Genomic DNA, 22,558 nt, shown 5'->3' with positions numbered 1-22,558 from the left:
AAATAAACTCTCTGCCTTTCTTATTTTAGGAAAAGTCTTCTCTTAATATAATTGTTCCAGCTAATAAATGAGAAAATAAGTGATAGAATTAGAATATCATAATTTTTAAATCCCAAATGAAATAATGGATTTAAGTATTGATTATAAATGGATGCTAACATAAAAAATGAACAGAAGCAGGAATTATGAACTTTCTGGAGGAAGATTCTATTTATAAAGCAAGCAAACAAACAAAAAACTCAAAAGATACAATCATATCAAGACTGCATAGATAATAGTTAACATAGGAGGCCCAAACCTTCTATCCTCAGAAAGTCCTGCTTATAAGGTTGGTCCTTGACTGGTATCTGGAAGCTTGGATTTCAAGAGAGTTACCACCATTCGCTGATAAGAATGTCTCACTGTGCCTTGACTGTTTGAACAATGTGGTTTACGTTTAACACCCTTTCTTTCTGGGAGTCTCAAATTGTGGTATGTGCCGGGCAGAAGGTGCCTGCATGACCAGCACCCAATAAAAACCTTGAACACTGAGTTTCTAGTGAGCTTCCCTAGTGTATGGCATTTTATGTGTGTTGTCACTTGTTGCTAAGTGAGTACTATGTGACCTCACTGGGAGAGGGCTCTTGCAAGCTTGCACCCGGAGTTCCCAAGTGTATTTACCCTTTGTTGACTTTTCTTTGTATCCTTTTTCTGTAATAAATCATAGCCATGAGTATTACTATATGCTGAGTGCTGTGAATTTGTCTCGTGAATCATTGAACCTGAAGGTCATCTTGGAGACCCCAACACAAAGACTCTATATGTTACCACCAGTCTACAGAAAATACATGGAATAAAGGAACATGTAAATGATACCACAGGGATGCATTCAGCAGAGTACAGAATGTGGAAAGATCTATAGTCTCTTTAACAAATAAATTGCAAGAGAAACAAAGAGGAAGAAAAAATCTATTAATTAAAAGAGACTTATGAAACATTTAGAGATGAAATAACCCAATGCCTGGGATTGGTTTTAAAGTAATTCAATAATGGTAGTGGAAGAGAGCACAGAGTAAAATATTATATTACTTAAACTTATATTTCAAGAATTTAGAAAAAGCACTTTGAGGAGTCCTAAAAAAAAATCAAGAGAAAGGAAATAACATATATCAAAACAAAATAAATGAAATGTAAAACAGGAGAACTGAGGAAGGTATAAAAACAAAAGCCTTGAGTTGATTACTTTTGTTGGGGTCAGCTGGGGCTATGCTTAAGCAGTTTAAGAAATCTCTCCTCTTATTCTGTACTCATAACACTCTCACTTTAGCTTGGTAGCCCCATTGTCCGCCTTACAGCTTCAAAAATGTTTTCTGTCCATGTGCTGAGGTCTTTCTGCTTCACTGTAAAAGAATCTCATTGACCCCTTGGTATGAACATGTTTCAATTTTCCCCTTACCTTTTACTTTTTTTTTTTTTTTTTAAATATAATCCTAGTCTACATGCTGTGGCGAAACCCAGAGTATTAGGTTTATGTGGGAGGGAAGACAGAACAATTCCATATGATAAAAGAACATAAAATGTATATATACACATGCACATATATTTATATGTCTATATGTATGTGTGTATACATATACACACTTATACCAAAATATGTTGATTATATGACTATATTGTGTATTTCCCTAAAATCAGAATTTTTGAAATGAATTTTCTCTGTTAAAATAGAAAACATTACATAGCTGCAAAAGAAATATCAATGTAAAACAAAAATGAACAATTAAAATATATATACAGATATTAAAAAATTATTTAATTAAATAGGACCCTGGAGGTTTATTGTAAAAGACCATGGCTCAAATGCTTTATGGATTAATGCTTTACTCTTCAAGGAACAGATTCTTCTTTTAATATAGATTTTTCTTTGAGCATATAGGAAATATAATGCAGATATAAATTTAACATTAAAAGCAGTTAACATGATAAAAAAAGGAAAATGAAGAAAATCTCATATAAACATATATGCAAAGATGCTTGAAATAGTAGCAATTTCAAATCTTTATTTAGTTTCTACTCTTTCTTTAATAAAGGTTGTATATAAGCTGTGAATTTACTTTTGATGCAGTCTTAGCTTCATCCCAAAAGTTTGGATATATAAATAATATTCAGTCTCATGATTTCCTATATCATTATTTTTAAAATTAATAATGTGAATGAAATAGTACTGAACTTATCATTTATGTCCTCCTTGATCTGTAATTAGGCAAATTTAAATTTTCAAGTGTTTGATTTTCAAAACTATTGCTAAACATACATTTATTTGTAACTCAGAAATAAAATAATTTGATTTCATCAAATAAAAGACGAAGACTGCTGTGTGTTGCTCTCTCTACTTTGTTAGTTTCCTAACCATGATTCCTCCCATTCTTTGTGATCCTGATTTTTGTCATATTGCTCCCTCTTTGCCTTTATAATAGGCATCTCTTTGTAAATTTTGTCCTTTTATGTTTTATCTTTAGGTACATTTATCAAATTATTTAGGATAATATTTTCCAATTTGTGAGCTCCAAAACACTTTGTTTTATAAAACATTAATAAGTATTCTGCAAAAAGGACTCTTCCACGGTGAGGCTAGCTTGACAATGCAGAGGTAAACACAATTACACTGATATCCTTATTTAAAGGCAACTTAAGGGAGACTAACCTAATCATAAGCATTGTGAATTTTCTCTAGGAAGTTGTATTAGGTAACATTTCCCCCAAATTTTCAACTATAGAACCCATTTTAAAGTCTAGAACACTTTTAGCATTCCAAAAATTCAGTGTTTTTCCAATAGGACAATATTGTTTTGGACTATCTCTAGATTTTTAACCAATAGCAATACTCACTGGCAGTCAAACTTGCCATTTCTTCCTTATTATTCACTTTTAAATTTTAGTGGTAAAATTTTCACCACTGGTAAAATTTTTACCTGGTAAAACTTTAAAAGTGAATAATAACCTGGAGCAAATTTTTAATTTTTTCTTTGGTGAAAAGGTACAAAATGGTATATCCTTCTGATACATTGCTTACCTTAAGATGACATTCACATGATAACAACAGCTTGATTGGGTATAAAATCTTGAATGATAACTGTTTCCTCTCAAAACATCACAAAGGTTTATTTTCTCCTGGCAGTTTAACTGTGTTCCTCTTCAGTGAATCTAGCTTTATGCCTAAGAATCAAGCATTTCACCAGAATATGTCTAGGTAAGTATCTCTTTCATTTATTTATCTTGATTCATGGTGAGCCTCCTCAGTTTCTAGATTTGAAAGTTTTTAGACGAGAAGTGTTTTCTTCTCCTATACCTTTATTACTTAACTCAACTTGTTTGGATTTCTTCCATCCTATTTCTATTTTTTATAGTTTACATTTATTCTTTTTCCTTAATTCTTTTTTCTTTCATGATTTACATTGTCTTATCCATTTCTTCAGCATAGTGAGAGTACTTTTCTTGTCTGCTCTATACTCTGATGATTCAAATTTTCGGCAGTTCCAAGTAGGCTGCTTTGGTGTCTCTGAGATTTGGGAGTAATTATTCAACCTTGATTGCTTTGCCTTATTTTCTCTGAAAATTTTTTGTACATTTACATTCTATGGTTATTCAATTTGATAACGAACAAAGCGACTTAGAGAATTCCAAGGGAGTTGCTACCATGAATCATAGAGAATAATATTGTCTAGAGGGGAAAATTTTCATTTTGGAACTGGACATATGCCAAGTGAACCAAACCAGAAGGCAGTCTTTAGGGGGTGAGACATTCTCCTCCATACAATTTATTATTTTTATACTTTCTTCCTTTTTCTCTCTGTCACGTGATACTGAGCAAATCCCACAGATGGTTGTGTAGGGTAACTAAGTTGGTCAAGGTGATTACAATGTGACTATCAGCTTGTTTGCTGCTTGCTACAAAAGATGCTGAGCCCCTGACCTTATTTTCCTCAGCTGCAACACAACCCACTGTGTTAGAGCATTCATATGGCCCAGTGATGCCCATGGGATTTGAGAGACAAGGGGAACCGGTGATACCATGATGACACACCCTCTGCTCGCTGAGTACTAAACTATCTTATTCTGATGTAGTAAGTTTCGTTGTCTACTTTTGGTATCTATGGAGTAGTAACAGGTTTACTCCTTGCCATCTTTTGTGAGGCTAGGGTTGTTCTCTGTCAGAGATTTTAATGCTGCTGAATGTATGTCCATTGTCTTAACTCAAAATAACTTGGAAATAGTAAAAAAGAAGTGGAAAACAGAAGGCCTCTATAGGGATTAAAGTTTGGAATCTATTTGAGCATATATTGAAATGTACTTTACACTAATTAAATTAATGAATCCGTTCGTGTCTGCTAGTAGGAGTGTGGCCAGATGAAAGCTAGCTGGCTGGCTGGTCACAGTTCTGACAGGCCTCTATGTTGAATCACCTCAGTCCAGAGTCTAGATCTCAGCCTTAGAATCTCATGAAATGGATGTTGTCATATACTGAGGGTGGGGTAGTCTCTCAGAGATGAGCTTAGAATAATAAAGGTCATGTCTAAATCAGAGATACGCTTCATTAATTTATTATCAGAGATCCCCTTTCTGGAGAAGGTAATGCTAGTATTTGCTAAACAGCGAAGGCCCCTGCCCCCTCATCAGGAAGCCAATTTAAAATCAAAGGACTCGGGCTTCCCTGGTGGCGCAGTGGTTGGGAGTCCGCCTGCCGATGCAGGGGATATGGGTTTGAGCCCTGGTCCGGGAAGATCTCACATGCTGCGGAGCAGCTAAGCCCGTGCGCCACAACTACTGAACCTGTGCTCTAGAGCCCGCGAGCCACAACTACTGAAGCCCACGAGCCACAACCGCTGAAGCCCATGTGCCACAACTACTGAAGCCCGCGCGCCTAAAGCCTGGGCTCCACAACAAGAGAAGCCACCACAATGAGAAGCCTGTGCACCACAACAAAGAGTAGACCCTGCTCTCAGCAACTACAGGAAAACCCATGTGCAGCAGCGAAGACCCAACGCAGCCAAAAATTAAATAAATGGATAAAATAAAATAAATTAAAAAAAAATAAAATAAAATCAAAGGACTGCTCTGTAAGATTGGAATCAGGGCAAAGGTGTATGGTAGTGAGTGAGGCTTGAGGAATCACCCTGTTTTACGCCTCTGGTGCCCCAGGTGCTCTGGTTCCTATGCATTCCTGACAGGCACATTTACCAACTTTAAAATTTCTGGCTCCTATTTTTCTGTATTTCTACTGTCTTCTATCCCTGTTTTCTTAATCTACCATTTTTCTTGGATGTGTTATTATAAAAGATTCAGCTATTTCCCCATTAAATATTTTTTGGAATGAGCCTGGGCAAATAAATATCTCCAGGTCTCACCCTTAGCTATGGAGACCTTCGGTCTCTTTAAGATGACTTTGCAAATATCCAATCTCATCTTTATGTGTTTATTATATTGGTATAATTATCAGCCTTAGAGATATTTTAATGTTAAAAAATATACTATGGGTATATGCCTAATGTATCGATTTAATGTTATGTATACGTGTTTACAAACACATACAAATGGTCCAAAGTTTAGTTATTTATTCAACAAATATGTACTTTGTATCTTCCATGTGCTCAACACTTTAGTAGGTGCTGGAGGTACAGTGATGAGAGTCAAGCTTTCCACGTTCAGGGAACTGACATTCTAGTGACAGTATGGATATATATTTATAGCATAATTTCAGATAGTAGTAAACTTATGAAGCAATATGAAGCCAGGTAAAAACTGAAGAAAGATATGGGTGGCTATTTTAGATGGTACCATGATACTTTAAATAGTTCTTAGAGCACAAAAGCTATATTGGGAATGTCATTAAACAAACAGATGTATTTGCTAATTCTGTTATTTCCACTTTGATCATAAAAACATTGTAATAACTGTAATGTTATCTGTCAATAAATCTGACATTCTCTCATCTTTGTGATTCAGACATATTAGCATTGATTGGTTGTAAAAAGAAAATATAAAAAAATCTTGTTCAAATGCAGTCAACATATAAATACTTTGAGGACCCTGTTAACGTACTGACATTTGAATGTGTGATGAAATGGAGTAGATGCCATAGAAATTCAGATAATGTTGAGAAATTCTTAAACTTCAGTTAGTATATTAGTCTTCTGTTCTTTCATAATCCATAAAAAGCATGCAGCATACGGTAATGTGTCAAGAATTTTTTAAAATCCTATTTATGTGTATAAGTTCACATAAAATGCATCTTCCTTTGTGTATTATATAATGATGCTAAAATGTGAGGTCATTTAAGGATTTGCCAAACATGGAAAAAGAAATATATTTGCAGTTTTTACATTAGGATACAATTATGCTTTGGAAAAGCACTCTTGCCTAAATACATCTTAGAAATATGCTTTTGAGAGGGACTGAATAGCACACAAATTCTGATCTCTTTTAAGTCATCTTGAAAAACGGACTACAGAAACATGAGCTGAGCTTTAATAAAGTGCTAATTAGGCGTGCATGCCACAATTTGAATGGTGATTGTATGAAATGTACAGAAATCTCAGCAGCAGAGGAATGGTATGTGGCTTTTGGGGACAAGTTGTGACAGTGAGGTGCTAGTCCTTTGATGGCATGAATTTAAAACCTTTAATGCTGACAGAGACTTTGAGATTATCTATTCAAGCTCTCAATTTGCACAAGAGGAATCTAGGGCTTAGCATCCATAAGTGACTTGCTCAAAATCACGTAACACGGCAAACAGGTCACCTGATGGGTGAGTCTGTGCTACGCCTCCAGCCCTTACTGCCTCAGCTCCCCCCTCCCATTCACTTTTCAGCCATTTTATTGAACTTCACAGCACAAGGGCTTAGAAAGAAAGTGAAATTCACATGTGTACATTGTCCTTTTGTTTTCTAGCTGCTCCAGTGAAATATTTTGAAGAAAAGGACAGTAAAATGAAAACGAGGTTTAGGGATTTCATTTATTCTCTTTTTCTTATATCCTGCCATAAGAAATTTTAAAGATTCCTAATGTGACCAAGATGATATCAGAAATGGGAGTTGGAGGAGAGGATTGAGGCAGAGTTAGTCAGAAAGGGAGGAGAGAGTGAAAAGGGGCCGTGCCAGACACTGAGGTAGAAAATCACAGTTCCTAGATCAGTGATCATCTCCCTGGTGGTTTACTTTTCTGAATTTGAAAAGGAAACTATTAACCACTCTAGGCCTTTTTTTTCCTTGACTATGGGATGAAAAGCGTTGCTTGGTTAATCTCTGAGGTCCTTTTCAGTGTCACTAGTCAAGGACTGGGTCTGTATTCAGCCTTTTGGGAGTCTTATGGAAGACATATATGTAATTCTTGATTAAGCCTCTCAACTGCTCCTTATATACAACTAGAAAGCACTGATGTTTATTTTCAGGTGGAGATATTGTTGTTGATCTGTTAACAAGTCTGCTAATTTAGAATTAAAGTCAACTCTTAATTAACCAGAAGGGAGACAGCATAGATGACTGCAAATCAGGTGTGAAACAAAACTCCAGTTTGAGGGGATCAGTACAGTATGGTGGTTAGAAACAGACAGTTATTCTTGTGTTCAAATCCCAACTCTGCATTAACTAGCTATGTGACCCTTGGAAAGACCCATCAGGCCTTACATGATCTGGCCCCTGACTATATCTGTGACTTTAAGTCCTGCTTTTTTCTCCCATGAACAATTTGCTTCAACTACAAAACCCTCCTTGCTCATCTGTGGTCAGGACAAGCATGCTCAAACCTCAGGGCCTTTGCACATGCTACCTTTGCCTAGACAACTCTTCCTCCAGATATCTACATGGAACTTTACTCTCTTTTTTTTCAAAATTTCCTCAAATGTTACCTTTTTGAGAAAAGTTACCTGACTGTGCTAGAAGGAATGATAATGATAGAAACTCACCTTTTTATATTCTTATATTCCTGCTCAATGTTTCTTTATAGTCACTCCCTGAGATATTATATATGTGTTTTTGTTTGGTTGTCTTTAGTCTACTGACATTACTAAGTAAACTCTTTGACGTAAGTCCCTGTTTCGTCCTTCCTTTCTCTCTTTTGTCTTTCTTTCTTTCAGTTGCCTTTTCACCTGGGTCTAAAAAGGTACCTGGCACACAGTAACTGTTCAGTATGCATTTGTTGAATAAATGCATGCTGGTGCTGATAGAAGAGCTAGTAACAGAAGTGGTTACATGCTACAGCTCTGGAAGATAGACTGGTGATGGGTGAAGAGTACAGGACCCTCATCGTCATCGAAGATGATTGTTCTTACTCTGTGTTACATTTGTTATAAATTATTTTAAAGAGATCATGGTTGGATCCTGGTCTAAAATATACCACCATCCTATGCACATTTAATCTATATTTAATTTTATTTCTTCCACTTCAATCTACTTGGCTTCTGATCATAAATGGAAATGAGCCAGCAGAAAGGAAACAGCATCTACCCGTGCTGTATCCTTGCAGGAGTTCACTGTTCTGGAACCTGAACGCCATGAACTCTTACTAATGACTGTAGATATGAACCTAGGAAAATACTTTTATAGCAATTAATTGAAATGATACAAATTTTTTAAATGTAGCTAATGTGAATGTGAATGCGAATACAAGTAGATACAATCAATTTAAATGAACGCACCAGACCATACCTGTGGCCACAATTCTTCAAGCCCCACTAACTCTAAATATTTTCTGTATCTGGCTAACTTCATTTATGTCTCCTCGGCTACTTGCCCTAGCATGGAAGAAGTGTACTAGGAGAAAAGACCCATGGCACGGTGGACAACTCTGGAGGTGAGGGTTTGAGTATAATAAAATGATAAATTAACTTCTTTTTCTTGTTACCCCAGCAGGTGTTTTGTCTTCCAAAATAAAATATTTGGGGGGGGGATGTAAAATATTTTCAGATCTGTTTTATTCTTAGTTATATGATATTATAGACATGAAAAATAGACGATGAACAAGAGGATATCTTTAAATAAGGTCACAGAAGCATTTATATCAGTGAAAAAGTGAAAAATGCTTTTGCTCCCACACACACAGATCATACACACACACACACACACACACACACACACATACACTCCTCACACATCTAATTTACACACACATCTACTTCTCTCTCACACACACATATAACTCACATACACCCACATACATGCACACACACCCCACTGCCTCACCCCAGGACTCAGATGATCAATGCCCAGGCCCAGCCTCACTCCTGCTGAAGTCTCATGTGAGTTCTAACAAACCCCCCTCTAAAGCGGCCTCCTATCACATGCTCTTCAGGACGGGATGAACACATCTACCGAAAATCATGTTTTCTTTGCATCCTAACTGAAACAGCATTAAAGGGGGAAATGGGAATTCAGCACTGCCAGCTACAGTATCTCTCCTATCAGTTCACCAATAAGGCCTGGTAGGGACCTGCCGAGCCTCTGGATAAATTGTATTTTCCAAGGGTTAATTAAGCTGTCTTGAGCTTCTGCATGAAGAGGAACACACTGGCACTTGCAGCGCCTTCTGAAACCTGCTGTCGACATTACAGTCCCTGCTGCTTTTAGCTGTATCGATCCGATGCCTGACCCGTGAGATCCTTGATGGCTGCTAACACTAGAAGCTTACTGGAGCTTTCCAAGGGAGCTTCGGGACAGCTTGTGTAGTCAGGTACAATTACCTATCCCTCCAGGAGAGCCAATTAGTTCACAAAGAGCTGGAGCAGAACAAATGTTTTGTATGTGATTTAGAATCCTAAAAAAGAAAGGAGAAAAAAGAAAAAAAAAAGGCTTTGTTCCGTCTGATTCTTTTGTTCCTAATTTTATGATTATTGTTCGATTCACAGTGGTCCTCACATTTCCTCACATGTTTCTGAAAGAAGTAGAAGAACATGATAAACCAGATTTACTGTCTTCTCTCTTTAAACTATGAAAATTGCCTTGTGCCATTTAAGATCCGGTTTCTGGACTAATTGTATGAACTCAAAGGTAGGAAACCCAAGTTTGTTCTACTTTCTGCATTTCAGAAACTTTTTCTCTAAATGGTACAATAAAATTTAATCATAATGAAACGCTCCTTTAGAAAAGAATGGATGGCAACTATTTCTGAAACTTGGCCTTGCAGATATAATGTAAGAAGAAGAGATTTCTAGGTAGAAATATGCTACACATAGCCAGATATATATCAACATTAATATGATCGATTCCAAAACTACAGCTAAACTTTGCAGATTGTCAAATAATAAAGTGTGGTGTCCTTTGAATAAAAAGGTGGTATAACTGATCTATCATCTGTATGCCCTGAGCCTAAGACTCCTTTCCCAATCATAAGTATTAGTATTACTAAGACTTTTATATTTCCTGTTTCATTTTCCTTTGTGACCAGTGATATTCACTTCTGAGCTAGCTGCAGGATGTGGTTTGTCCATTAAATACATTTTTTTTCTTTATTTTTGTGTCTGAATACTATCTTAATCATGCAGGATCAATACTCAGCCCTCAAAACATAGTGTACCAATAGAATTAAATGCAAATGGAATTTAATGCATTCTAGTACCAAAAAGCAACAAAATGAGGGGAAAGGGAAATCGGTTATTACTTTTAGTAATGAACACAACATTTTTAAGAATCTGCCTTCCAATATTCTTTCAATATAATATAATTATGTATATATGTGTGGTAGCTATGAAATGAACTGGGAACAGAAGTTCAATGTAAAAAATGGTATTAGGTATTTATCACAGAAACCTTTTGTCCCAGCTTAGATGAAGATAATGTAAACATTTGATTCCTGTTTCTGAAAGGCAGTAAAATTAAACTGACAAAAAGATTTCATCATATTTTAGAAATAAGTCATCTAAAGTAAAATCAGTCTCTGCACCTAAACCAGAGCCCAAAGTGCAAAGACAGTTAAAAGAAAATTAAAAAATCAGTCAACTGGATTTACCTTAGCTGCTTTTAGTAAAATATGGTTTTATTAATTTGTAATAAAGTAATAATTGCACAGAGTCAAGTAGGGGCCTAACATGGACCTGAGGTAGGTGGAATTATAAGCCTGCTTACACGGAAGTAGAGGGCAGATGTTTGTCAATGCCTCTGTGCCTGGGAACTTTCTGGGTTCTGAGCAGGCCTGATGTTTGTCCCACTGAGGCAGGCAATGTCCATGAAAGTACATTCACGCTGCCACAACTTCTCCATCTGAAGACATAATTGCATGAAGGGGGAGATGAAAGAGCTCAATCTTTTGTTGGTCTGTCTGTAAAATGGACTGGGAACTTGACATTGATGGCTTTCTGCTGCTTCAGATGTTTTCCTCTCTCTTTTATTAATATCAAGTAGTGTTGAGACCATTTCATTTGGATGTTGGAAAGGAGTTGATAACAGTTTCTGGTACTGGAGAGTCCTAGCATACACAATTTTGTAACTGGAAAAAAATGACCCTGCATGATTCAGAGCTAAATTCACTATTTCAGTTGCTAAGAGGCAAACAGATGGTCCATTCCATTGGAGGTCAACATTTTGGTTTTGGAATAAATGTTGTGAAAATGAGATCAAAACCATTTATTTAATTCCTCCAGAGTTCTCTCTTTGGCTGCATGGTCACTAATCATAGCCTTTTCCTATCCAGGTGATTTGCATATACTGTAAGTTGTGCTCTGAGAAAGCATTGGGTGGGGCATGCAAATCCTTCACTTTCACTAGAAAAGCAAATCAAAAGCTGGTGTCTGTAGTGTAATCCTGAAATATGATGATTACTTATTTATTAATGTGTGGTACCTACACCTTATTTATTCTTCAAATATATCTTTTACAAGAGAAAAAGAATTTTCAAAGTACCAGTGAAAATTCTAATGACAATCTTTCTTTGCAATCATTCTTTGAAAGAGATAGAGTTCAGTAAACTCCTTCTCACTCTATAGGCCTTCTGAATAGAATATGACTTTAGTTTTCCTTCAGTTATAAGGGGCTATCATCAAACGTTAACCTGGAACCTGCAGATATGAATTAAAGACCATCAATAGCACTGACAGTTTTCTTATTCTTTTTTTTTACGTCCTTTTACTAAGTCGTCTATTAAGAGGGAGAATAACTTCCTAAGGATTCAACTTGAAAGCTTTCAAACTATTTAGCAGCATGGAGTACACGATGATCTTGTTTTTCTAAAACATAACAAGCCTTAGAGCTACATGCTGAAGATAACAATGTACAAAGAAGATACCAAATGACATTTTAATGTTTGAAATATCAGTGTTCATAATCTATAACACAATAGCAAAGATTTTAAAACTGTTTTTATAAAGGAGTAGCAAGTTGGTGAAACCTGGAGAATTTGCTAAAGCTTCATTTCTAAGGTATCAAGAATATTCTTCTCATTGGAAAATTGCCGCTGATATTCATGAAGTGCCTGCTTCCTTTTCCAACCAGAGCATAAAGAGTCCACGTTTTACCCTCTGAGATGTGGCTCTAAGTAGAATTAAGTGTGATTCTTCTATGAAGGCCTCGAGGAAGAGAAAGAATGGATTTCCCAGACTTGATAGATGGAGGTGTTCAAATGAGAAAGTGAATAAAGTGTCAGACTCAAACATGGAAAAGGATAAAGGAATTAAAGAGTCAGATAGAGGGGAGAGCGCTTATTCAAGTCTAAATGTTTACTGCTTCATGGTCCATTAGGGCATCCTGGAAGGAGGCTTAGTGCAAAATAAATGAATACGATTCTTGACAAATAATGCCATTAATGCTACAGGATGTTCATTTCTTTTTAAAATCTATTGTTAGATGCTGAATGATATATTTATTATTAACGGCGAAAACATGACACTCTTAGTCTTAAGGTTACTTCTACATCAATCCAAATTCAACTCTGTAGAAAAATTTCCCTTGTTTATAACCCTTATTTGGAACAGCTAATAAAAACGTCTCAAAGGTAAGAAACTTGCCAAAAGGATATTTGTCCTTGTATCCAAATGACGTTTTAACTTTTGCCTTCTAAATATTCTCTTCTGTCTTTGATTATTTCATTACAGACATAGAGGCCAAAATCATCTATAAAAGCTAGTAAACACCATAGCATTCCCATTGCAGCTCAATTGCTCTTTCATTAATCAATTATTTAGTACAGGCTTACTATTTACTAGGCACTGTGCTAGGCACTGCATTGATAATGATTAACAAAAGAGACACATTCATTATCTCCTTATGCTCACAGGTTAGTGGGAGAGATTATTAAACTCAAATTGTAGTAAGTGATTAGGAAGGAAAATTACACAGGTGTGTGAGAGCATGTAATGGGGTACCAAGTATGAGAATATATCCAGGAAGAATTCTCTAAGGAAATGATGTTTGGGCTGTGATCTGAAGGGTGAATGGCTATTAATTGGGGGATTATTAGAGGGATAGGGTGACAACTAGAACCTTCTAGGAATAATATTATGTGAAAAGGAGAAAATATCTGGTAAACTGAAAGGAGCCAGTAAGTTTGAGCACACTGGACCAGAAGGAGAGAGGTCAGAGACAAGGCTGGGTCAGTAGTTAAGAGTGAAGGTCATGAAAACCATGCGGTACATTAAGGTTTTGGTCTTTGTTCCTACAGTAGTAGGAAGCCATTGCATGGTTATAAATACTAGTGACTTCATGAAATTTGAGTTTTCAAAATATCACTCCGTTAAGCTGTGGAGAATGAATAGGAATGACATGTCAGGCAGGTTAACTAGTTAAAGGGTTATTGCAGTGGCCCTTCCATCCTGTATTCTCTGTACTAATTGTAAACTCATGCCTGTTATTGCCTGGAGATAAACATGTCTATCTAAAGACCCAGAACTGCCAGGTTTCCAACTATTCCCACTTCTCCTAGTATATTAGAAAATGTGGCTGCATGGGTCTGACTTCCTACATGGTGACAATTCCTACATGATGACAATTGGCTGGAGCCCTGAAGTGGTTGCCCTTCCCCTCCAAGATGACACGCCTGCCCTCCAGTTTTCCAGAGTCCTTACCACCTGCATCACTCACTGTCTTGTCCTGTAGGCATTTATATTTTCGGCCTTGTCATTTCATTTGTGACGTAGCCTGAGTGTTGACATTTCATTTGTGACGTAGCCTGAGTGTTGAACTTAGATTTTAAAGTAAAATTTATAATTTAGAAAATAATGTGATGATAATAATTACCTCGAAATCTGTGTTTTCTGAATACAGTAAAACTAATTGACTAGTAAAATAATGAAAACATATCTACATATAAAAGCTAATGGACTTGTTAATTGATTTCCCCTAAATAAGAGTAATACATTAATAAATAATTTTTTAAAACCCTTATACTGACTAAACTAGAGTCATCCCCAAATATTCAAAATAGAAAAATTACAATGAGAATATGCAAATATATGGAACTGGCATGTCAATCTCTTGTCAATCTTTTTGACTGACAAACTGAAGTTAAGACATGTCATAAAAGCATAATGCATCCTTGAACAATATTGCCAGCTTCCACTTCTTTGGGAATGGGAAGCTACTGAAATTTCTTTAATATTGTGTCTTTTTTTCCTTTTTTATCATTTCGCTTTTCCTAAAAGAAAACTTGTTAAGTTTATACATTTTCCTGAGTATTATTACAATATATTACATATATCCACTCAGACACACACATATCAAGCATGTTGATTATGTCGTCCAGATCCTCTGTATTATTACTTGTTGTGTGTCTTTGAGCTGTCAGCTTCTGTTTCATTTTAGTCATGTCGAATTCTACTTGTTTTGCCTCCTATAGTTTGATTATTTGCTGAATGGTGTATTAAATATCATAACTTTTATAGATTCTTGGTAGATGTTTATCTCTCATCAATGTGAATCATCTTGATTCCCTTTAGTTCATTCTGCTACACATTCGAATGTGTCTAATGTCAAATATTACCACTCCTGCTTTCTTCCTTTTCCTCCTCCCCTTCCTTTTCCTTCCTCTCTTTCTCTTTCTATCTTAGCATACTTCTATTATTTTTCACATCAGTTTATTTTCAAGTTTTGGTGTCATTTTACCTGGACCTCTCATGAGGAAAATTCCACTGACTTTTATTTAATTAGCTAATAACCAATTTGAGTATTATTGTCTTTTGTTGGGGGCATACCTTTCATTCACATTAGTATAATCGTTGATATGTTTGGTGTTATTTCTGACAACGTACCATATATTTTCCAATTTTTGTTGTTGTATCCTTTTTTCTTTCTACATTTTTACCAAATTAATCACATTTTATTTCACTTACTGTATTTCTTATAGAGCTTTGGATGTTCTGCCTTTAATTTCTAGTCTGTGATTGTGGGAAACGTCAGCAGTGGTCACCGACATTTCCTTCCTGTAAATAGGGGACATTATACCCCCTTGCCCTTTTGAAGGTGAGCATGATGCTGTGACTTGATTTGTTACGTAGGGGCTGTAGTATTTGGGAGCCAGTATGTGGTTTCCCATGGTGTCCTTCTCTCTCTCTTTCCTTCCATGCCCTCTCCATCTGCAGCAGTGAACCCTGATGTCTCATCTTGACGTGATGGCTTCGGGGATGATGTCAGCCTGGGTTCCTATTATTATGCTTATGCCCCTGAAATATGGGCCTGCTTTTTTTTTTTAAATTTATTTATTATTTATTTATTTTTGGCTGCATTGGGTCTTTGTTACTGCATGCGGGTTTTCTCTAGTCACGGCGAGCGGGGGCTACTCTTCGTTTCAGTGTGCGGGTTTCTCATTGCGGTGGCTTCTCTTGGTGCGGAGCACGGGCTCTAGGCGTGCGGACTTCAGTAGTTGTGGCATGCAGGCTCAGTAGTTGTGGCTCACGGGCTTAGTTGCTCCGCAGCATGTGGAATCTTCCTGGACCAGGGCTCGAACCCGTGTCCCCTGCATTGGCAGGCGGATTCTTAACCACTGCGCCACCAGGGAAGTCCCTTGGGCCTGCTTTTTACCACTACATTGCCTAGCCTCTCCCAGCTGATACAACTGACTGCATTCAAAATGTTAACAAACATTGACACATATTTTCCATAAGGGCTCAGAAAAATAATCAGCATTAGTAGCCTTTCCTTTCAGCCAGATAGGGCCTTTATTGTAATTTAATGTTTTCCTCTCACGTTTTCCGTCATCAAACAATTGTGTTGAAATCAGACTGAATTTTCTCCCAGTGGCTTTTCTTAATATTATACCTAACCTGGTCTCTGAATCTTTACCTAATAAATTATATTCACCACCATATTATCAACACTTAGTTTCATGGTGTCTTTGTTCATCACAAGTTTTTATATCTTCGATTTCTACTTCCTAGAATTTAATTTTCACTTAGCTGGAGAACATTCTTGAGAACTGTAGAGGGTGCATAGATAGTAAAATATCTGAAGCTTATTTATCCTTAAAACGTATTCTTTGCCCTTATATTTGAATGGTAGTTTTTTTTTTTTAAATGCAGATATTTGGGTTTGGCAGTTTTCCCCTCAGGAGTTCTGGGCAAGTGCTCTGCTATTTTCCGTATGTAACTGAGAAGACACCTGAAAGTCTGTTGTTTTTTTAATTCTTTGCACGTAACTTCTTTTTTTCTACTGAATTTGTGATATTTTTTGTTTACCAATGATGTTGATAGATTTTTAATGACTCCATTTTTATTCTTCCAGAGCAATCAATAGACTCTTTTCTATTTGACAAATTGTCTTTTCTAAGTTCAGAGGAATGTGCTTCTATCTTTTCCTTGACTATTTCTTTACTTCTTTATGTCTCTGCTTCTAAAAATTTTTTTTGATAAGTATTTTCTCTTACTTGTCTCTCATAAGTTTATCTTTGTCTTTTTGCCCTGCATTTCGGGAATATCCAACTTGATATTCCAGACCCTTTTTCTTTAGCATAACTAGTAAAAAATTCAGCCCCTCTATTGTTTTTTGTTTATAAATCATGATACTAATATTTCTATTTTTTTAAAATAGATCTTTATTGGAGTATATTTGCTTCACAATACTGTGTTAGTTTCTGTTGTACACCAAGGTGAATCAGCCATATGCATATATAAGTCCCCAAATCCAATCCCTCTTGAGCCCCCCTCCCATCCTCCCTATCCCACCCCTCTAGGTGGTCACAAAGCACTGAGCTGATCTCCCTGTGCTATGTGGCTGCTTCCCACTAGCTACCTATTTTACAAAGTGTATATATGTCGATGCTACTCTCACTTCGCCCCAGCTTCCCCCTCCCACCCCATGTCCTCAAGTCCATTCTTTATGTCTATATTCCTGCCCTGCAACTAGGTTCCTCAATACCATTTTTTTTTTTTTTAGATTCCATATATATGCATTAGCATACGGTATTTGTTTTTCTCTTTCTGACTTATTTCACACTGTATGACAGACTCTAGGTCCATCCACCTCACTACAAATAAGTCAATTTCATTTCCTTTTATGGCTGAGTAATATTCCATTGTATATATGTACCACATCTTGTTTATCCATTCATCTGTCGATGGACACTTAGGTTGCTTCCATGTCCTGGCTATTGTAAATAGTGCCGCAATGAACATCGTGGTACATGTCTCTTTTTGCATTATGGTTTTCTCAGGGTATATGCCCAGTAGTGGGATTGCTGGGTCATATGGTAGTTCTATTTTTAGTATTTTAAGGAACCTCCATACTGTTTTCCATAGTGGTTGTATCAATTTACATTCCCACCAAGAGTGCAGGAGGGTTCCCATTTCACCACACCCTTTCCAGCATTTATTGTTTCTAGATTTTTTGATAATGGCCATTCTGACTAGTGTGAGGTGATACCTCATTGTAGTTTTGATTTGCATTTAATAATTGGTAATGTTGAGCATCTTTTCATGTGCCTCTCAGCCATATGTATATCTTCCTTGGTGAAATGTCTATGTAGGTCTTCTGCCCATTTTTTAATTGGATTGTTTGCTTTTTTGATATTGAGCTCCATGAGCTCTTCGTATATTTTGGAAATTAATCCTTTGTCCGTTGTTTCATTAGCAAATATTTTCTCCCATTCTAAGGGTTGTATTTTGTCGTTTGTGGTTTCCGTTGCTGTGCAAAAGCTTTTATGTTTAATTAAGTCCCATTTGTTTATTTTTCTTTTTCTTTCCATTACTCTAGGAGGTGGGTCAAAAAAGATCTTGCTGTAGTTTATGTCAAAGAGTGTTTTTCCTATGTTTTCCTATAAGAGTTTTATAGTGTCTGGTCTTACATTTAGGACTTTAAACCGTTTTGAGTATATTTTTGTGTATGGTGTTAGGGACTGTTCTAATTTCATTCTTTTACATGTAGCTGTCCAGTTTTCCCAGCACCACTTATTTGAAGAGGCTGTCTTTTCTACATTGTATGTTCTTGCCTCCTTTGTTGTAAATTAGGTGACCATATGTGCATGGGTTTATCTCTGGGCATTCTATCCTGTACCATTGATCTATATTTCTGTTTCTGTGCCAGTACCATACTGTCTTCATTACTGTAGCTTTGTGGTATAGTTTGAAGTCAGGGAGCTTGATTCCTCTAACTCCGTTTTTCTTTCTCAAGATTGCTTTAGCTCTTCGGGGTCTTTTGTGTTTCCATATGAATTGTAAAATTTTTTATTCTAATTCTGTGAAGAATACCATTGGTAGTTTGAGAGGGATTGCATTGAATCTGTAGATTGCCTTGGGTAGTATAGTCATTTTCACAATATTGATTCTTCCAATCCAAGAACATGGTATATTTCTCCATCTGTTTAGGTCATCTTTGATTTCTTTCATCAGTGTTTATATTTTCTGAGTAAAAGTCTTTTGCCTCCTTAGGCAGGTTTATTCTTAGGTATTTTATTCTTTTTGTTGCAATAGTAAATGGGATTGTTTCCTTAATTTCTCTTTCTGAGTTTTAGTTGTTGGTGTATACAAATGCCAGAAATTTGTGTATTAATTTTGTATCCTACAACTTTACCAAGTACATTGATTAGTTCTAGTAGTTTTCTGGTGGCATCTTTAGCATTTTCTATGTACACTATCGTGTCATCTGCAAACAGTGACAGTTTTACTTCTTCTTTTCCAATTTGTATTCCTTTTATTTCTTTTTCTTCTCTGATTACCATGACTAGGACTTCAAAAACTATGTTGAATAATAGTGGTGAGAGTGGACATCCTTGTCTTGTTCCTGATCTTAGAGGAAATGCTTTCAGTTTTTCACCATTGAGAATGATGTTTGCTGTGGGTTTGTCATATATGGTCTTTATTATGTTGAGGTAGGTTCCCTCTGTGCCCATTTTCTGGAGAGTTTTTATTATAAATGGGTGTTGAATTTTGTCAGAAACTTTTTCTGCATCTATTGAAATGATCAAATGGTTTTTATTCTTTGTTAATGTGGTGTATCACATTGATTGATTTGTGTGTATTAAAGAATCCTTGCATCCCTAGGATAAATCTCACTTGGTCATGGTGTATGATCCTTTTAATGTGTTGTTGGATTCTGTTTGTTAGTATTTTATTCAAGATTTTTGCATCTATGTTCATCCGTGATATTGGCCTGTAATTTTTGTTTTTGGGGGATGTCGTTTTCTGGTTTTGGTATCAGGGTGATGGTGGCTTCATAGAATGAATTTGGGAGTGTTTCTCCCTCTGCAATTTTTTGGAAGAGTTTGAGAAGGATTGGTGTTAGCTCTTCTCCAAATGTTTGATAGAATTCCCCTGTGAAGCCATCTGGTCCTGGACTTTCGTTTGTTGGAAGATTTTAAATTATAGTTTCAATTTCATTACTTGTGATAGGTCTGTTTATATTTTCTAATTCTTCCTGGTTCAGTCTTGGAAAATTGGACCTTTCTAAGAATTTATCCATTTCTTCGTGGTTTTCCATTTTATTGGCATATGGTTGTTTGTAGTAGTCTCTTATAATCCTTTGTATTTCTGCACTGTCCATTGTGATTTCTCCTTTTTCATTTCTAATTTTACTGATTTGCATCCTCTCCCTCTTTTTCTTGATGAGTCTGGCTATGGGTTTATCAGTTTTGTTTATCTTGTCAAAGAACCAGCTTTTACTTTTATTGATCTTTGCTATTGTTTTCTTCATTTCTATTACATTTATTTCTGCTCTGATCTTTATGATTTCTTTCCTTCTATTGACTTTGGGTTTTCTTTGTTCTTCTTTCTCTGCTTGTTTTAAGTGTAGGGTTAGATTGTTTATTTGAGATTTTTCTTTTTTCTTGAGGTGAGATTGAATTGCTATAAACGTTGGTCTTAGAACTGTTTTTGCTGTGTCCCATAGGTTTTGGGTCATTGTGTTTTCGTTGTCATTTGTTTCTACGTACTTTTTAATTTCTTCTTTGATTTCTTCAGTGATCTCTTGGTTATTTAGTAGTGCACTGTTTAGCCTCCATGTATTTGTGGTTTTTATCGTTTTTCTCCTGCAATTGATTTCCAGTCTCATAGCATTGTGGTCAGAAAAGATGCTTGATACGATTTCAATTTTCTTAAATTTTCCAAGGCTTGATTTGTGACCCAAATGTGATCTATCATGCATAATGTTCCATGTCCACTTGAGAAGAAAGTGTATTACTTTGCTTTCAGATGGAATGTTGTATAAATATCATTTAAATCTATCTGGTCTATTGTGTCATTTAAAGCTTGTGTTTCCTTATTTATTTTCTCTTTGGATGATACGTCCATTGGTGTAAGTGCTGTATTAAAGTCCCCTACTATTATTGTGGTACTGTCAATTTCTCCTTTCATGGTTGTTAGCATTTGCCTTATGTACTGAGGTGCTCCTCTGTTGGGTGCATAAACATTTATAATTGTTATATCTTCGTCTTGGATTGATCCCTTGATCATTATGTACTGTCCCTCCTTATCTCTTGTAACAGTCTTTATTTTAAAGTCTATTTTATCTGATATTAGTATTGCTACTGCAGCTTTCTTTAGATTTCCATTTGCATGGAATATCTTTTTCCATCCCTTCACTTTCAGTCTGTATGTGTCCCTAGGTCTGAAGTGGTTCTCTTGTAGACAGCATATATATGGGTCTTGTTTTTGTATCCTGGACAGTGTGTGTCCTTTGGTTGAGGCATTAAAGCAATTTATATTCAAGATTATTATCAATATGTATGTTCCTATTACCATTTTCTTAATTGTTTTGGGTTTGTATTTGTGGGTTTTTTTCTTCTCTTGTGTTTCCTGCCTAGAGAAGTTTCTTTAGCATTTGTTGTAAAGCTGGTTTGGTGGTGCTGAATTCTCTTAGCTTTTGCTTGTCTGAAAAGCTTTTGATTTCTCTGTCAAATCTGAATGAGATCCTTGCTGGGTAGAGTAATCTTGGTTGCAGGTTTTTCTCTTTCATCACTTTAAGTATATCATGCCACTCCCTTCTGGCCTGCAGAGTTTCTGCTGAAAAATCAGCTGATAACCTTATGGGGATTCCTTTGTATGCTATTTTTTGCTTTTCCCTTGCTGTTTTTAATATTTTTTCTTTGAATTTAATTTTTGTTAGTTTGATTAATGTATCTTGGTGTGTTTTTCCTAGGGTTTATCCTGTATGGGACTCTCTATGCTTCCTGGACTTGGGTGACCATTTCCTTTCCCATGTTAGGGAGGTTTCCCACTATAATCTCTTCAAATATTTTCTCAGACCCTTTCTTTTTCTCTTCTTCTTCTGGGACCCCTATAATTCGAATGTTGGTGCATTTAGTGTTGTCCCAGAGGTTTCTGAGATTGTCTTCAATTCTATTCATTCTTTTTTCTTTATTCTGATCCTCAGCAGTTATTTCTACCATTTTGTCTTCCAGCTCACTTATTCGTTCTTCTGCCTCCATTATTCTGTTATTGATTCCTTCTAGTGTATTTTTCATTTCAATTATTGTGTTGTTCATCTCTGTTTGTTTGTTCTTTAGTTCTTCTAGATCTTTGTTAAACATTTCTTGTATTTTCTCAATCCGTGCCTCCATTCTATTTCCCAGATTCTGGATCATCTTTACTATCATTACTCTGAATTCTTTTTCAGGTAGGCTGCCTATATCCTCTTCATTTATTTGGTCTTGTAGGTTTTTACCTTGCTCCTTCATCTATGACATATTTTTTTGCCATCTCATTTTTTTTTTTATGAGGTGGATTGTGTTCCTGTCTTATTGGTTGTTTGGCCTGAGGCTTCCAACACTGGAGCTTGTAGACTGTTGGGTAGAGCTAGGTCTTAGTGCTGAGATGAGGACGTCCGTGAGACCTCACTCCAATGAATATTCCCTGGGGTCTGAGTTTCTCTGTTAGTCCAGTGGTTCAGACTCAGAGCTCCCACCACAGGAGCTTCAGCCTGACCCCTGGCTCATGAACCAAGATCCTGCAAGCCACATGGAGTTGAAAAAAAAAAAAAAAGAACAATAACAAAGTAAAAAATAAAATTAGACTAGGAAACTAACAGACATGTTAGATAGAATATAAAAATAAAAACATAGATGAAACAACAACCGGAAGGTATAACAGTACCACAGTAGTAAGAAAGAGGAGGAAAAAGAAAAAAAAAAGAGGGGGGAGGCCTTGGCTGTGGAGGGCGGGGCCTAAGCAAGAATGAGG

The sequence above is a fragment of the Phocoena sinus genome, chromosome 13 (genome assembly GCF_008692025.1).
Source record: "Phocoena sinus isolate mPhoSin1 chromosome 13, mPhoSin1.pri, whole genome shotgun sequence".
In the NCBI taxonomy this organism is placed as follows: domain Eukaryota; kingdom Metazoa; phylum Chordata; class Mammalia; order Artiodactyla; family Phocoenidae; genus Phocoena; species Phocoena sinus.
Note: the sequence above shows the minus strand (reverse complement) of the source record.